Genomic DNA, 15670 nt, shown 5'->3' with positions numbered 1-15670 from the left:
ACTCAGTTAGCTAACAAAAATCGGCACCCATTTACTATAGCTAAATATTTGACCAAATGAACTCATTAGATTCGTTAGCCTTCAACACACTAAACTCCTCCCCAACATTCCTACACAACCGAAACACTAAGTGCCAGAGTTCAAACCTAGCATGACTCTCCTCCAAATTCAAACTTGCTCGATTTTCTCCTTAATTTCCTCTCATCCATCTCCTTAGATTCAGCTAACAACAACCCCAATCAAATCTATCAAACTCTTGGTGTTTCGGTCAAACACAACTTTCTCCCATGGCCACCAATAAAAATAAATCCTTCGCTTGCGGAGAGACTCAAACTCTTGACCTTTTGCAACAACAACACTCCACTTAACCACTAGACCAGTAGGCCCAATCTGACATATCTTTATCCATGTTTATTTATGAGCCTACTGGCTAAAGGCAAGGGTTTACTCCTTAAAAACAAAACTTTTTGCACATGCCCAGGCTTGAACCCAGGACTTCTTAGACACTTTTCAGAACACTTAACCACTGAAACAGGTACACATTTGTGTCACTTTCTTGTACAACTAAACATTTATGTGCAGTCTCCTAACTGTTCCCATGCTCAAAATCTAATACTTCTAGGCTTAAATTTGGTGCGTTACACTAACTGCCCACACATGGTCGAAACCATCTCAATATCAATCTCATATGTAAATGCTCATCTCAAGCTATCACCGGGTCTGCTCACACAAGCTGGCGGTCAAGACGTAGCTACATGGTGGTGCTCACACAATTTGACAAGGATCCACAACACAAGCCGAAAAACTCAGCCACCAATAGAACGTACGGACCGACACTCAAAACACAATAACACCTAATGACATGTCATTTGGATCCTATCTATTCCTAAGGTTCAACAGGGATTTCACATGTAGCCAATTCTTCGTCGAACATTTCCATAAGGTCATATTCATCAACAATACAAATATAGTGCATTTAAAACACAATTAACATTAATGCTTATTAACATACGAACTTACCTCGATAATAAAAACGACGGAATAGGATCAACTAATCTAATACTTTATTTTTCCCCTGATCTAGATCTGTACATTTCTTTTTTTGATCTATATAATCAAATTTAACTCATTCAAAATACATTCTATTCAATTTAATCCAAAATTTATATTATGGTAATTTTACACTTTTACCCCTTATAATTTAACATATTTACAATTTAGTCCTTAGCTCATAAAAATGCAAATTCATGCAATTGAGTCCACACCCATGCTAAGTGAATTTCATCTATGCTCATAACAACCCACACATTTCATTATTTCACACATTTACCACATAATTTTCACCTTCCTTAATAAAATCCCTAATTGACAATTTTATCAAAAATCACTTAACAAATGTTGTTTATCTAATAACAACCATCCATTTTCTATCATCAAACAACAAAACACATATACATTCATCAATGGTAAAATCCTAGACTTTTAATAATTTTGCAAATTAGTCCTTGGGCAAGCTAGATTAAGCTACAACGACTCCAAAAACATAGAAGTCATTAAAAAACGAGCAAAAATGCACTCACATGCACAATGAGAGAAATGGTCGAATGTTTAGGCTTGGTTATAGCTTCCTTATGCCCTAATTTCAGTGGTCATCTTCATTGAGGAAGATGATACTTCCTTTTTCTATATTTTAATTTAAGTTATTTTATTGATTTACATTTTTAACCATATTAATAAACAACCAAATTAATTAATTTAATTCCCATATTTGTCCACTAATAATATTAATGGCCTAATTACCAATTAAGGCCACTATTCAAAATTCATAGCAATTTGACACCTTTTTCTTATGGAACTCTAATTTTGCACTTCAAGCGATTTAGTCCTTTTTATCGAATCAAGCATTCAAATGATAATATTTCTTAACGAAATTTTTATACAATCATACTATCATGCTATAGACCTTAAAATAATAATAAAATAAATATTTTTACCTCAAATTTGTGGTCCCAAAACCACTATTTCGATTTCAATAAAAATGGGTTATTACATCCAAGACCTCTACCTAAAATCCAATTGTGATTCAAGATGAGGAAGAAAAAGAAAGGTTTAATTCCATTTTCAAAATCAACCCATGATGCTAGAAAAAGGTTTAAATTTGGAGAGCAATTATAAGATGGTTGTGCCTTGGCCAATACGAAAGACAATTGATGGCATCGGTTGGAACTATTTTTGTGATGCATGATCATTGCCTGAAGAGGAGTTAATTTGAGAGTTCTATGTCAATTTAATTATGCCAGATGCCACTGAAGTTCTTGTTCGCAAGAAGAAGGTACCCCTACCTTCTGAGTCTATCAATGATTTGTTTAACCTACCTGATGTTGAAGAAGATGAGTACTTTACCATGATGACAAATATAAATTGGGATTTTCATTAACAAGTGATTAATGTTGTGACAAATCTGGGATCCCAATAGATTATAAGAAAGTATGGTAGTCATTCTTGTCGAAGGGAATATCTAAAACCAGTGGCTAAGGTATGGTTCTACTTTGCTCGATATAGTTTCATGCCTATCTCACATAGTTCCACCATCTTGATTGAGTGAATACTTTTGTTGTATGCAATTATGATAGAAAGGTCTATCAATGCTGGGAAGATTATTCTCAAGGAGATCCACGATTGTGCTAGAAAGAAGATAGGAAGTGCCTACTTTCCATCATTGATAACTTCATTTTTCTTAAGGGCCCAAGTTAAAACAAAAGCAAACCTGAAAGGCCCGTATGTTCAAGGTTGCATCATAGCCCATGATCTTAAAAGGTTAGTAGAGAATGTCCATGAGCTAAACCCAATTGAACCAAGTGAACCAACCAAACCAGAAACTAAAGAGTCATCAAAAAAATCCGAACCAGAAGTTTACTCAATTTATGAGACAGAATAAACAGAATCTGAAGAAAAACCAAAAAATCAAGAACCGATAAAGGAACCAAAAATTTTTGAACCAAGAGAGGAGTTGAATGCTAATGAGCCCGTTGAACCAAGTGTTGATCCTGAGTTGACAATTCCTCTGCACACTTCTTCAAATACTACAAAGAAATTAGAATTTTTAATTATGATGGATATGATGAAATTTATGCATAACCAACAATAGGCTTATTGGAAATATGCAACGATTAGAGATGATTCTGTTAGAAATACTTTCAAAAATATCTCTAACAGTTTTGCACCTGAGTTCCTAGATTATATCTTCGAGTTATAGGAGGAAAAGAATGAGGATGAAAGCAAGGATGAAGCATTAAAGGAGAAAGATGAGGGGGATAAGTCAAATAAATAAAAGGGGGAATTTATTGTCTTTAATATTTATTTCCTTTTAGGTGTTTATTTTTGTTTCCTAGCTAATATTTTTCTTTCACATAATAAATAAGATATTGCAAGCATGAATACAATAAGCTCTATGCCTCTTTATTAGAACCAACAAAGTGAGCTGGTAATGGGAATGAACATGTCTAGGATTGGATTGTTAAGAAAGACTTGGTACTGAAGCAGTCTTTATGACTCACCTCTCTTTTCTTACAACCCTGCCTGGTGTTCAGTTTTTATTCAGTACTTTGTTTTTGTAATGACAACATTGCTTCTCTTAAAAAGGGGTAAGGCAATATTTTTCATGAATTCTTAAATTTTGCATGTATGTTTTAATCTTTTCACCTAAGTATGTTGAAATAAATGAATGTTCAAAGAGAATTTTTGTTCATAAGTTTGTTCAAATGCAAGCATGATTTCTGATTTTATCTAAGTTATTTTTATGTTATCTTAAGTGATGGAATGCTTGTATGTTATTTAGTCCTATGTAGTATTTTCCATGAAAATTTAATTTCTTTGGAACTAAACTCGCATAAAGGTTTGTTTTTAGAATTGATTTAGTAACCTTCTTGAGGCAAAATCTCAAGAGGTATAAGAATCCAATCATGATATAGGCACTCTTCTTTAGATCATTTGAGCCTTTTAAGCCGACCTTATTAAATTAACCCTTGAAACTTTACTTTTGAGCTAAATGGCCTGTTTATTGCAAATCACGTACACCATGAGCCATATTATCTTTTTTTAAAAGTTTTATCCTATTTTTTGTGCACCTATCTTAACTAAATTTGTCTTTGTAACAGTTCGATTTTAGCTAAATCAAAATAGTGGTTTCGAAACCGCAAATCTGATAAAAAAATTATTTTAATATTATTTTTGGTTTTTATAGCATGTGATTATATATGTGTGAAAGTTTCGTGAAATAATTTTATCGTTTAATAGCTCAATTTGAGAAAAAGGATTAAATCGCGTAAAATGCAAAAGTTGCATTCTACTTGTTTAAAGTGCTTAATTGCTATTTTTTATTAAATGAAAGGTCCTTATAATGTTATTAGACCATTGATAGTGGAATTTGACATAAATGGGCATTAAATGGATAATATTTAATGTTTTATAATAAGGTTAAAATGGTAATTTGGTTATTAATGAATAAATAAACAAAACAAAAGCCATATTATTTTTATTCCTTTTCATCTTAACCGAAAAACAAAAGAAAATAAGGGTTTTGGGAGCTTTGAAGGTTCATCCCTTGTTCATCTTGATTGAGGTACGATTGAGCTCAATTTTTGATGATTTCTATGTTTTTGTGATCATTGCTTAGTAATCTAACTAGCCTGTACCCTAATTTTTGAATTTTTTGATGAATTTGTGAGTTTCCATTGATGATAGCTTGATGTTTTTGAGTTTTGATGATGGAAAATGAATAATTGTTGATAGATTAATATGATTTGTTAAGTGATTTTTAGAGAAAATACAAATTAGGAATTAAATTGTGAAAAGATGAAAATATGGGGATGAAATGTGAAATAAATGTGAAATATGGATGGCTAAGGGTACTATGGTAATTCGACCAAGCATGGGTTAAATTGAATTGAGTGAATTTTGTGTACTTGTTAAGTAAGGACTAAATTGGAAAAATGTGAAACTTTAAGGGCTAAAGTGTAAAAATGCCCGAATAGGTATTTTTGGATGAAATTGAATGAATAAGTGATTAAATGAGCTAAATTTGAATTCATATAGATCAAGAAAGAAAGAAATCAGATTTAGATCGGGGGAAATCGAAAGTTGTCGAGTATTCGATCCGTTCCTTTCATCGTATATACGAGGTAAGTTCATATGTAAATAAACATCTTTTAATTGATTTATACATGTTTATTTGTTGATGAATTGCTATGGATGTTGAACAAGCAATTACGAGCAAGAATCAATGAAGTTACGATATCCGAAAGTCTCGTACGAACCTTAGGAAAAGTATAGGATACGAATGTCATGACATTAGGATTACCGAGATGTGATTACATGTAAGACCATGTTGGGACATTGGCATTGTATTGTGATTACGTGTAAGACCATGTCTGGGGCATTGTCATTGTTATATGATTTCTATGTGATAACATGTAAGACCATATTTGGAATATGGCATTGTATGAGCTTTATGTTATTTTTGAGTATCCTTAACAATTCTGAATGGTTCAAAGGGAAAATTCAAGTTCAGAAAGAATGTGTGAACAAGTTAAGTGACTCAGGTACGTCCGAGATTCATACGAGTATTGAAAAGGTAAGTATTTGATGAATTCACATGTAATATAGAATATGTAAATATTTGGAAAAGTTTGTAAGCTTATATGTGCTTATTCATAATTTCCTTATTTGATGGAAATGATGTTGATTCATAAGATGGTTTTATTTGTATATGGCTTACTAAGCTTTCAAAGCTTACTTTGTGTGTTCTTTCCCTGTTTTATAGATTATTGAAGCCAGCTCGGGCATCATGGAACATCAGGAACCGTCATTACACTATCGACTACTTGGTATTTTTGGATGCTTTGTAAATATGGTATATGGCATGTATAGGCTAGTGATATAATGATATGTTTTGAGTTATGATATAGCCATGAGATTTGGCTTGTATATGATGTAAACGTTGGTGTGTATTTGGTCATTTAAGTTGGATTAGTTCATAAGTTTGATAAGTGATATATGATGCATATAGCCTTATGTTTTTGCAAGTTTAGTATGGCTTATGTGTTGGTTAGATAGTTAATTGATTTGGTTAATGAGAAATGATTTGTTGTGAATTGGTTTTAAATATGATAAAATGGTATGTTTTGCGGCAAGAATTAGTTGATAATATGGTGAGTATATGCATAAAAAAGTTAGGTGAAAAATGTTGGTTATGACATATTGATATGGTATGCTTTGGTTATGATTTGAGGGCTTGAATGGATGTATTGAAATAGCATGAAATGTGTATGAAATAGCATGCTTTGGTTGCCTTCGAATGTATTGAAATGGTATGAAATGATGTGGTATAGGTTATGTGGGTGAGGAATGTAGCTTAAACCAAGCCTATATGTGCCCTACACGGTTGAGCGCACGAGCGTGTGACTCGACTGTGCATCTACATAACTTAGTTAAAACAAGTCAGAGAGTTACACGGCTTAGACACACGGGTGTGTCTACTGGCCGTGTGTAGCACACGGGTTGGCACATGGGCGTGTGGTCGGCCGTGTGTCTACATAACTTAGTTAAAACAAGTCAGAGAGTTACACGGCTTAGACACACGGGTGTGTCTACTGGCCGTGTGTAGCACACGGGTTGGCACATGGGCGTGTGGTCGGCCATGTGACCCAAGTTAGTATACCTTCTAGATTTCACAGGTCATGGCACACGAGCATGTCTTTGCCCGTGTGATGCAAGTTAGTATGTATACGCTGTTTCCATACGGCCTGTGACACAGGCGTGTCTGGTGGTCGTGTGAGGCATACGGCCTGTTCACACGACGTGTGAACCTTGTATGCATGAAAATTTTCTAAGTTTCCTAAAGTTTTTAAATGTTATCGGTTTAGTCCTAAACCTTTTTCAAGCATGTTTTATGGTCTCGTAGAGCCTTATAAGGGACAATATGATTATCTTTGATTCATGATTATGTGTTAATAGATTCATGTATGAGAAATGTATGTTGTATGATGCAATTGATCGATAATGCCTTATAGCCCTATTTCGGTGATGGATACAGGTTAGAGGTGTTACAATCTTGCTGATCAAAGTTTGAGGAAAAATACAAAAGAAGTACATGCTTCACATGTTCAAAAAAAAAGATGAAAGAACGAAGGAAAGTTTGTTGAAAAGAATAAAGAACAAAGAAAAGTTTGCTCAAATTTTGAAAAATAAAGGTTGAGCATGAGTTCAAAAATAAAGACCCATTTGTATAAAGGTTATGACACAAAAGAATCCAAGACAAAGTTAGGGTTAAGATGATTGAACCTAAAAATCCACTTCTCTTTATCCTTACCTTTAGCCTAGCCATGTTACAACCTAATAAAAGACCTATTGATTTGATGATTATACCCACTACATTAGTAGAGAGGAATTGCTAAGTTCAACATATGAAGATCACTAGTTAAACCTTGTGATAGCTATACTTAGATTGATAAGGAAAGCTTATTGATTGGTGAATGTTCTATATGACTTTGAAATTCATGCATACTATGACTCATGTTGACAATATTTTGTACTTAGTATAAGGTTTGGAAATAATATTTGTATTCAAGCTACTTATCAATAAAATAATTTGTCAGCTTGATTTTATTGATGCTTGATTATGTGCAAAGACTGATATTGCTTAACCATATTGCAAAAGTTGCACTATCAAAAGTTTGTTGTGCTTGAACATTGCTCGAGACGAGTTATGGTTTAAGTTAGGGGTGTGTAAACTCGAAATTATATTGGATTTTTCTAGCAATTTTTACCACCTTTTGACTTAATAACTATATTAATCTTGAGTAATTATTAATAAATTAAGTGGATTTTTTAAAATTTTAATATTGGACATAAATTTATAAAGTATGCAAAACTATGCTTTATTACATGATTTTTTGCATGAATTATATTATTTTCATGTTAATTATTCATATGTTAATTTTTATTAGGTAGTGGGTCCTTGGAAGATGAGATTATCATAATGTTGGATGGACATGAACAAATCCACCTTACTTGGACGACAAAACCATGCCAAATTGGGTCATAGGAATATTAGTTTTACCCAACTAAAGTGTTGTTGCAAAGTGGACATGTCTAGTTATTTATTAGATCTCAAAATCGTCCAACAAGGAGGAGTCAAGCCTAAATTATGCACAAGCATATGGCTGGCCAAAAATCAGCTTTGGGATATTTTATTAGAGGCCTCTGTAGTTGCAATTTAATTAGAAAAGAGCCTTGGAAGATTGCTTTTGAAACCATCCACTTTATGCCTAATTATAGCATGATTTTGTGCTAAAAAAAGCAACCAAATCACCTCCCTTTCCACATATAGTGGCCGACCAAGCAATGGAGAAGATGGAGGGATTTCAATCCCTATTTTTAGTAAACTTCACCCTCAACCTTACCTATAAATACCATACTAATATCATCTCTCAAATCATCCCTCACATCCCTCATCTTTCATTTTCACAAACATCATTCATTCTCTCATTTCCTCTCTCACTCTCTTCTCCTTATGCATAGCCATTCCATTTTCCCTTTCATTTTAGGCAAAAAAAAGCCTTGAAAAGATCACTTCTTGGCCAGCCAGCTTGAGGAACGATTAGCAAAAGAGCAACGGGCAGATTGGTGGAACACTTTCAATCCAAATCCAAAAGGTTGCTAAATTGAAATAGAGTTTACTTTTTCCTTATTAGTTTTTTAATTTAATCATGTTTGCGATGTGTTTTATGATTTTTTTCATAAAAAATGATAGCTTAATTTCGTTTAGCTAGGATGATTGCATTAATTCAATAATATTTTTTTGAATCATGTTTAAAGTGTTTGTGCCTCAGTCGATCAGATTTTTAGTTAAAATCAAGATTATTTCTTTCATATGTGATTGGATGCATTCAGATTAGCTGAACAATCCTAACCAGATGATGGCTAGTAGACACAATAATTGAAAAGTACATGCTTAATTTAGATCATTAAACCCGAATAAATTGAAGGTTCATAAGAACTTTAATTAGCTCTATTATCTTGCATAGTTTTTAAGTTTATGTGATTAAACTGTTTCAAACTTAATCTATCCCTATTACCTCACATAAATACTAAGAAACCTTTAGTTTAATACAATCAGTAAAATGCATATTTCAATAAGTAAAAGATTCTGAAAGGACTTAATTTGGTTTCCAAACTCATGAAAGATCGAGTTGCCATGGAATGTTTTCTGAAAACTGTCAAGCGTGATGGAAAGGAATTGATTTGATTAATATAATTATCCCAGCCTATACATGCTATTGATTGTTGAAGTTGTGTTTCTATTGCTAAAATCCATTCATACATTTAGATAATTTTGCATACTTAGTTTAAAATTGCATTACGGATCAATCTTACATTTAGTTAAATTAATGTAGTTTAACCATCATCACTCAAATTATTGTGTTTTTAGCACAAATTTTTAATTTATAATTTTGTAGATAATTGATTAATGTACACAACCTTGTGGAGAAAATAACTCATTTTACTTATTACTTGAACGATTGTGTGCTCTTGCACAAAAATCCCATTACACTTCCACAATTCAAATATCTTTAAATCAACAAGAACAATTGAAACAAATCTAACACTCTAAGAAAGAAAGAAAAGCTAAACTAAATTTAGAGGAGAGAATATAGGTTAAAGGAATGATGTCTATAATAGGTGAAAAATGAGCCCATTTATAGCCTTCAGGTCATTGTCATCCTAAACCCTAGGTTAGTTGATGTTCCTGAGCTTAAAGTTTGATTGTGAAGAATAAAATGCCCCTACTTCGTGTGTTGTTTCTGTCATAGAGTCGATGTTGCGACATACCAGGACCTGTGTCACGACATAGCAATTAGTATACTCCTCTGCAATTATCTTCAGGGGTATGCTGCAACACCCTCATTCTCTGTCGCAAAATCGAAGGCAGTCTTGAGTTTTCTCTATTCTGCTCCCTATGTTGCAACATTGAGTCATTCGTGTTGTGACATAGCGACCATTATCCATTTAGTTCACCTTTTAATGGTCTTTTACACACTCATAAAGTGCATTAGCTCACCCTTAGACCTTATTCAACCCTTAAGGTCAATAAAAGACTAAATTTGTACATTTTATTGAATGTAAATAAAACTATAAAAACTTAACTAAAACATAACGAAAATGCTTGTATTCAAGCTCATTAAATGTGAAAACTAGTTTAATCTGCTACACCAAATTATGACAAATCAAACTCCCCCACACTGAAGTCATTGCTTGTCCTTAAGAAACATAAACAAGAATGACAAATAAGATGATGACCCTTGAGCAAATATGATACAAGTATTGACTTTAGAGCATATAACTTAGGCATTTTATGCTTACTAACAATTTTAGCATGATGCACAGTTGATTTACCAACTTTGATTTCAAACATCTAAGTTTTATATTTTACACAATATACAAGTATTAAGGGTCTCACTTATAGGAATCCATCAACAAATCATACAAGTACTTTGATTATCTGAGTAGAATACTAATAGTCATTTATGCGTATGTTTAGCAAAATATAAGTATTTAGATCACATAGGACTTTTCAGCTTATAATGTTTTGAGCTTAGGATAGGTATGAAATTAAAAAATAGTAAGCAGCAAAACCGTTACAAATACGAAAATAGTTTGAAACATTGTATTGATCCCTATTCTTCCCCCTTAGTGACCCTTACCCACTCACCGCCTCATTTCTCCTTCTCTTACCTTTCTTGTCTCTCCATGTATAGGAAATCATAGCATGACATAGTAACCACGACTAACCTACAAGTTTTTTTTACACTAATGAATGAGTTTCTCTATCTTTTGTGACTTTGTGACTTTTCTTTTTCAGCTCATGTCGGTCATGAATGTTTTTTTTTTCTTTAAGAACTTTTCTACTTGTGTTACTTTTTCTTTTTAGATTTCTCTTTTGTTTTGCACTTTCAGGCAAACCTATAATTCCCATACCACACTAATCCTTCTTACTACTCTGTTTTTACAAACTCTGCCTTAATGTATCTACTTAACCCTCAATACGTATAACCATACATCTATAATCATGTGGCGCAAGACCAAAGAAAAAGGGAAAATACAAATTAACAATTTTAGGCTTGAGGTTTGTAATGAGGTTCATCAAGAAGTGTCAAAAGGCTCAAAAATCGGTACTAAAGGTGAATATTAATAGTTTGGATTTTTGGCTTGGGATGTGTTCCAAACAATACCTTAGGTCATTCCTAAATACCTCAACATGCACAAAAATAATCAACCAAACAAACTCAATTTCAACTATTTATCATTCATACTAGCATGCTCGTTTCCTTGTATTTTATATATCATTTGGTATAGTTGATTACTTAATACATATTTACAATGTAACATATAAAACTTTAGTAGTCTAATGCTCAAAATTTTAAAATCACCTACCACCATATCAAATTTATTCATAAACACAAGCAACCTATGTATATGTTCCTAACCAGTCACTTGTATTTCTACAAGCTCAAACACACCAAAAGACAAGAAAAAAGAAAAAGAAAAGAAAATTTAAAAATGAATTTCCTATGTTACCCACATTGTTCTCAACGTGTAGCACGTAAAAAGATAAGGAAAGACGTTACCCGATTGATTGTGGTTGCTCCAATTGATAATGGTGGGTGCTTCCTCCTTTTATCTTGTAAAGCTCAAATTGTTTGTGTCTCCTTCGTGTTGGATTCCTATATAGAAAATTTAATGAAAATACAGTATACTAAAAATCTATTATTAATCCTACTTCTACAGAGTCTAAATCAAGAGTGTCCAAAAACTAATACAAGTCTTTTAAAATAGAATAGTAACAATGTTTTAATCCTCCTTCTTAAAATCCATCTCTTCATCACCTTATTCCTCTTCATCCTTTCCTTCCTCTTCAGATTCTTGTGCTTCTTCTTCCTGTGTTGGTCAAAACATATTAGGCGTGTAATTAGGGACCCAATTGTTGTTTTGCCTAGCAAATTCTTGAAATATTGCTCCTGACTTTTGCATCCACTATATCATCTAATCTAGCTTTGGATGACTACTTTCACCAACATCTTGTTGAGCTCATGTCAACCTCTGTGACAAAACTGGTGTAGTCATTGCTTCTTGTTATCTCTTGTTTTAGTCTTTTATTTTTTAACTCGCAACTCTATGTACTGTTGGAATAATGTATGAACGATAATACTTTGAGAAGGTTTCAATGACTACTCATTGGATGTCATAGGTACGCCCGCCTTTTTGCATAAGGCCGTCACTAGATGGGGAAAGAAAACTCCCACCTTCTAGCCACTAATGAATCTCTTCATGTTTTGGTGGATCCATTTACCGATGCAGACATGTTTTATCTACAAAATAACATAGAGCAAAACTGCTATAAAAGTATTAACATTAGAAACATTTAAAGCAGGTACTATTCGTGTTCATACAAATTAAATCCACGTGTTAGACTCAGGAAACATAATTGCTTGATGAAAAGATATTGAGATATTGGTACTTGTGCTATATTTTCATTCACCCCTCCCTTCAATCAAAAAGTTTTTAATACTATCCATATCTATATCTCGGAAATATTCTAGATCAATTTCATCAATAAAATCATTCTCATAGTATGGGCCATTATAAAAGTCACAAATAATTTGAGGGCTTACTTACACTTCCTTCCCCAGCACAAGTACCATATCCCACATATGGCCTTTAATATTTCTAGACTCTTGGTCTGTAAAGACACTTAAAACTCCTAAACAATAGGGACCACAACATTCTCTTTTGGGATCGTCAAAAATTGTTCCCACCTATGATATCTTACTAAAGGCCATATTTCCTTACATTGGATAATGGATGGATCAAATCCCCTTTCTCGGATAAAGGTTTTTCTTTGTAATTCAATAAAATATTTTCCAATATTTGGGTTTGTAAAGTTAGGGTGGTTTGGACCCGTCGATGGTTCGGGTTCATTGGTTTTTTAACTTTTTTAGGAGGCATGTTTAAACTAAGAACCAAATCAATCAATATCCAATAAAACAATAAAAAGTTTGAGTTAGGAGCTCTTAACCTCAAAGAAATATTGAAGTCTTTGCCTTTCGTATTGGTAAATGGTTCCTTTGTGTGCTCCCTTCATTTGCTACACCGAAGGATCTTGAATGATGAGGGATTCTTACTAGTTGCAAGAAGGAGTTTTGATTTATGATTTTAGGGTTTAAGAAGTTTTAAGAGATTTGAGAGGATTAAGAGGTTAAAAAGATGTTAAATATGTTTATAAGGGTATTATGGCTAAGAATAGGTGTTTTAAATGGTAAAAGTTGGGTAAAACTAAGTTTTAGCCGTTGGGTTATGCAATTGGGTCGGGTCAACCCTGTAGAATAATTGTAGCGATGTTGCGACATAAGGGTTCCGTGTCGCAGAATAGGGGTTCCATGCCATGACACATCTATTAATTTAGAGATCATGGGGAACTTTCTACTATCCCGCAACACGCTGGTGCCATGTCGCGACGTCGATATGCTTTTAGTCAATTTTTTATTCTATGCGTAGTGTCATGACACAAGGTTACCATGTTGTGATACCTCTTTCCTTGAACCTATTTATTCTGTCTGTATGCATAAGAGGAAGTTTGTCCCTTGATTCGAGACGTTAGAAATAGATAGTTATAAATTAAAGGTAGATTAACATTTAATATTTTAAATAGGTTCAAGAAACTTAAAAATTTGCCTTCACCCCTATTTTTTTCCTTCAAGTCTCGAAGGAAATGAGGTCTTTGTGATTTCGATATCTTTAGATGTTTCTTTTTCTGGTTCAGCCTATGGTTTCTTTACCTCTTTTGGCCTTGGTTCTTCTTCAGTTTTTGGGAATTCCTCAAAGATCATCAGTATTCTCTGTAACTACCTCTAGTGTAGTGTTTTCTTTGTTACTCTGTATTACTAGGAATACCTATGCCAATTTGTCTTTTGATGTCCCCCATCATGCTTATCAATTGGCTCATTTGATCCTCGAGCTTAGTCAATGTTCTTGTTGAGTTGGTGCACTCAGATTGCATCCGCTTGACATCTGTTCTTATTGACTACATCTCTCTCTCAATTCTATCCAGACGCTGACCACATGCAGTATGGTCAAGAGGGTTGGCCCTACCTTGGGGTTTCTGCAAATAAACAGGTTGATAATTAGTATTTTTAACTTGATTTGAACTATTACCTGTTCCTTGTTTTCCTCTCTATCTCAAATTCAGGTGATCTCTCCAACTAGGACAATAAGTATTCGAGTAAGGGTTTCCACCCGTATTCCTGACATAATTCACATCCTCGATAGGATTGTTGATAAATGGAAGAGTGGTTTGTCTCCTCCTTGCATAGATAGTGTAGAAGTAGATTCGATACGGTTTAATCTATCCACTATCTACTGATACTTATATCATCTTGAATAGCTTTGATAGTGGCGGGTTTCTGGCCATATGTCAAGCATCCAACCGGCCATTGAAAGGATTTTAATGCCATATTTTCAATAATTTTAGTTGTATCCTCGTACGTCCTATTCATAAGGGCTCCTCCTGCTGCTCCATCTAATACAGATCGTGCGTTTGCATGCAACCTATTATAAAATACCTGCAATCACATCCACTTAGGAAATCCATGGTGTTGGCATTTTTGAATCAACATTTTGAAGTGTTCCCATGCCTTATAGAAACTTTCTCCCTCCATTTGTCTAAAGCCAACAACGTCTCTTCTTAGTTGAACTGCTTTGCAAGATCAGTGTGCAGCGTACGCGTAAAGGATGTGGTAAGGATGATTTTCCAGTGTTAAGCAAGCTGAGTCTACCAATTAATTTGGTGAGTTGGGCTATGCCAGTAAAGTTGAGTTACACTTGAATTATGAAGTTAACTTATGTTCCAATTAGGATGCATGTAACCTTTTCCTAAGTCAAGTAGGGTATACTAAGAGTACTAAAACACTTAGTTCCTATAAATTAAGTCATTTTCATGAAAGTTCTCGTATCAATTATTCTCTTTGTCAAGTCTCTATTCTGAACCAAAATTCTTAGAAACCAAGGTAAGCCTCTATTTTACTAAGGTTATTTGTCTAGGAAATTGGGTTTGCTCATATGTTTGAATTTTGTCTTCTTGTTAAGTAATTTGTGCATGTTTATGTATGTTACAAACCAGTCAGACCATCTACTAGCAATGAAAAAGGAAAAACAAAACTTGTTTAAATCATTAGTTAATAGATGAGTGTTCAGGATCATCATTTGTGTGCGAACCATTATGCTTTTAGGGGCTTAGTGTTTTTTTAAAAACTAAGTTCCAAGAGTAAGCTTTTTTATAACCTTTGTTTTCAAGATATGTGATTTTGCTTTTAAAGATATGTTTTATGCACGCTCCTAGGTGAGCATATGATTTAAATGTTTTAAAGATATCTTTTAAAGAATGATTTTAGAAACTAGTTTTCATACTTAAGGAGCTTGAATTCAAACAATTCTATTATTTTTTAATTAGTTTTTATATTTTAGTTTCAATTTAATAAAAAGTGTAATTTGAGCCATTTGATGACCTTAAGGGCTAAAAGAGGTACAAGACACCATTCAAAGGCTTGAGAGCTCG

General features: G+C 33.4%; 1 non-coding gene across 1 annotated transcript; it reads left to right on the top strand.

Moving 5' to 3' along the window:
• The first annotated feature begins 14700 nt into the window (after nt 1–14700).
• Nucleotides 14701–14807, top strand: LOC128280334 (small nucleolar RNA R71). The gene has a single exon (XR_008270514.1). It is a non-coding gene; the product is annotated as a small nucleolar RNA R71 (small nucleolar RNA).
• The last annotated feature ends 863 nt before the right edge of the window (nt 14808–15670 follow it).

This window comes from Gossypium arboreum, chromosome 8 (genome assembly GCF_025698485.1).
Source record: "Gossypium arboreum isolate Shixiya-1 chromosome 8, ASM2569848v2, whole genome shotgun sequence".
In the NCBI taxonomy this organism is placed as follows: domain Eukaryota; kingdom Viridiplantae; phylum Streptophyta; class Magnoliopsida; order Malvales; family Malvaceae; genus Gossypium; species Gossypium arboreum.
The sequence above is the reverse complement of the archived record's forward strand: the minus strand, read 5'-3'. Positions and strand labels throughout refer to the sequence as shown.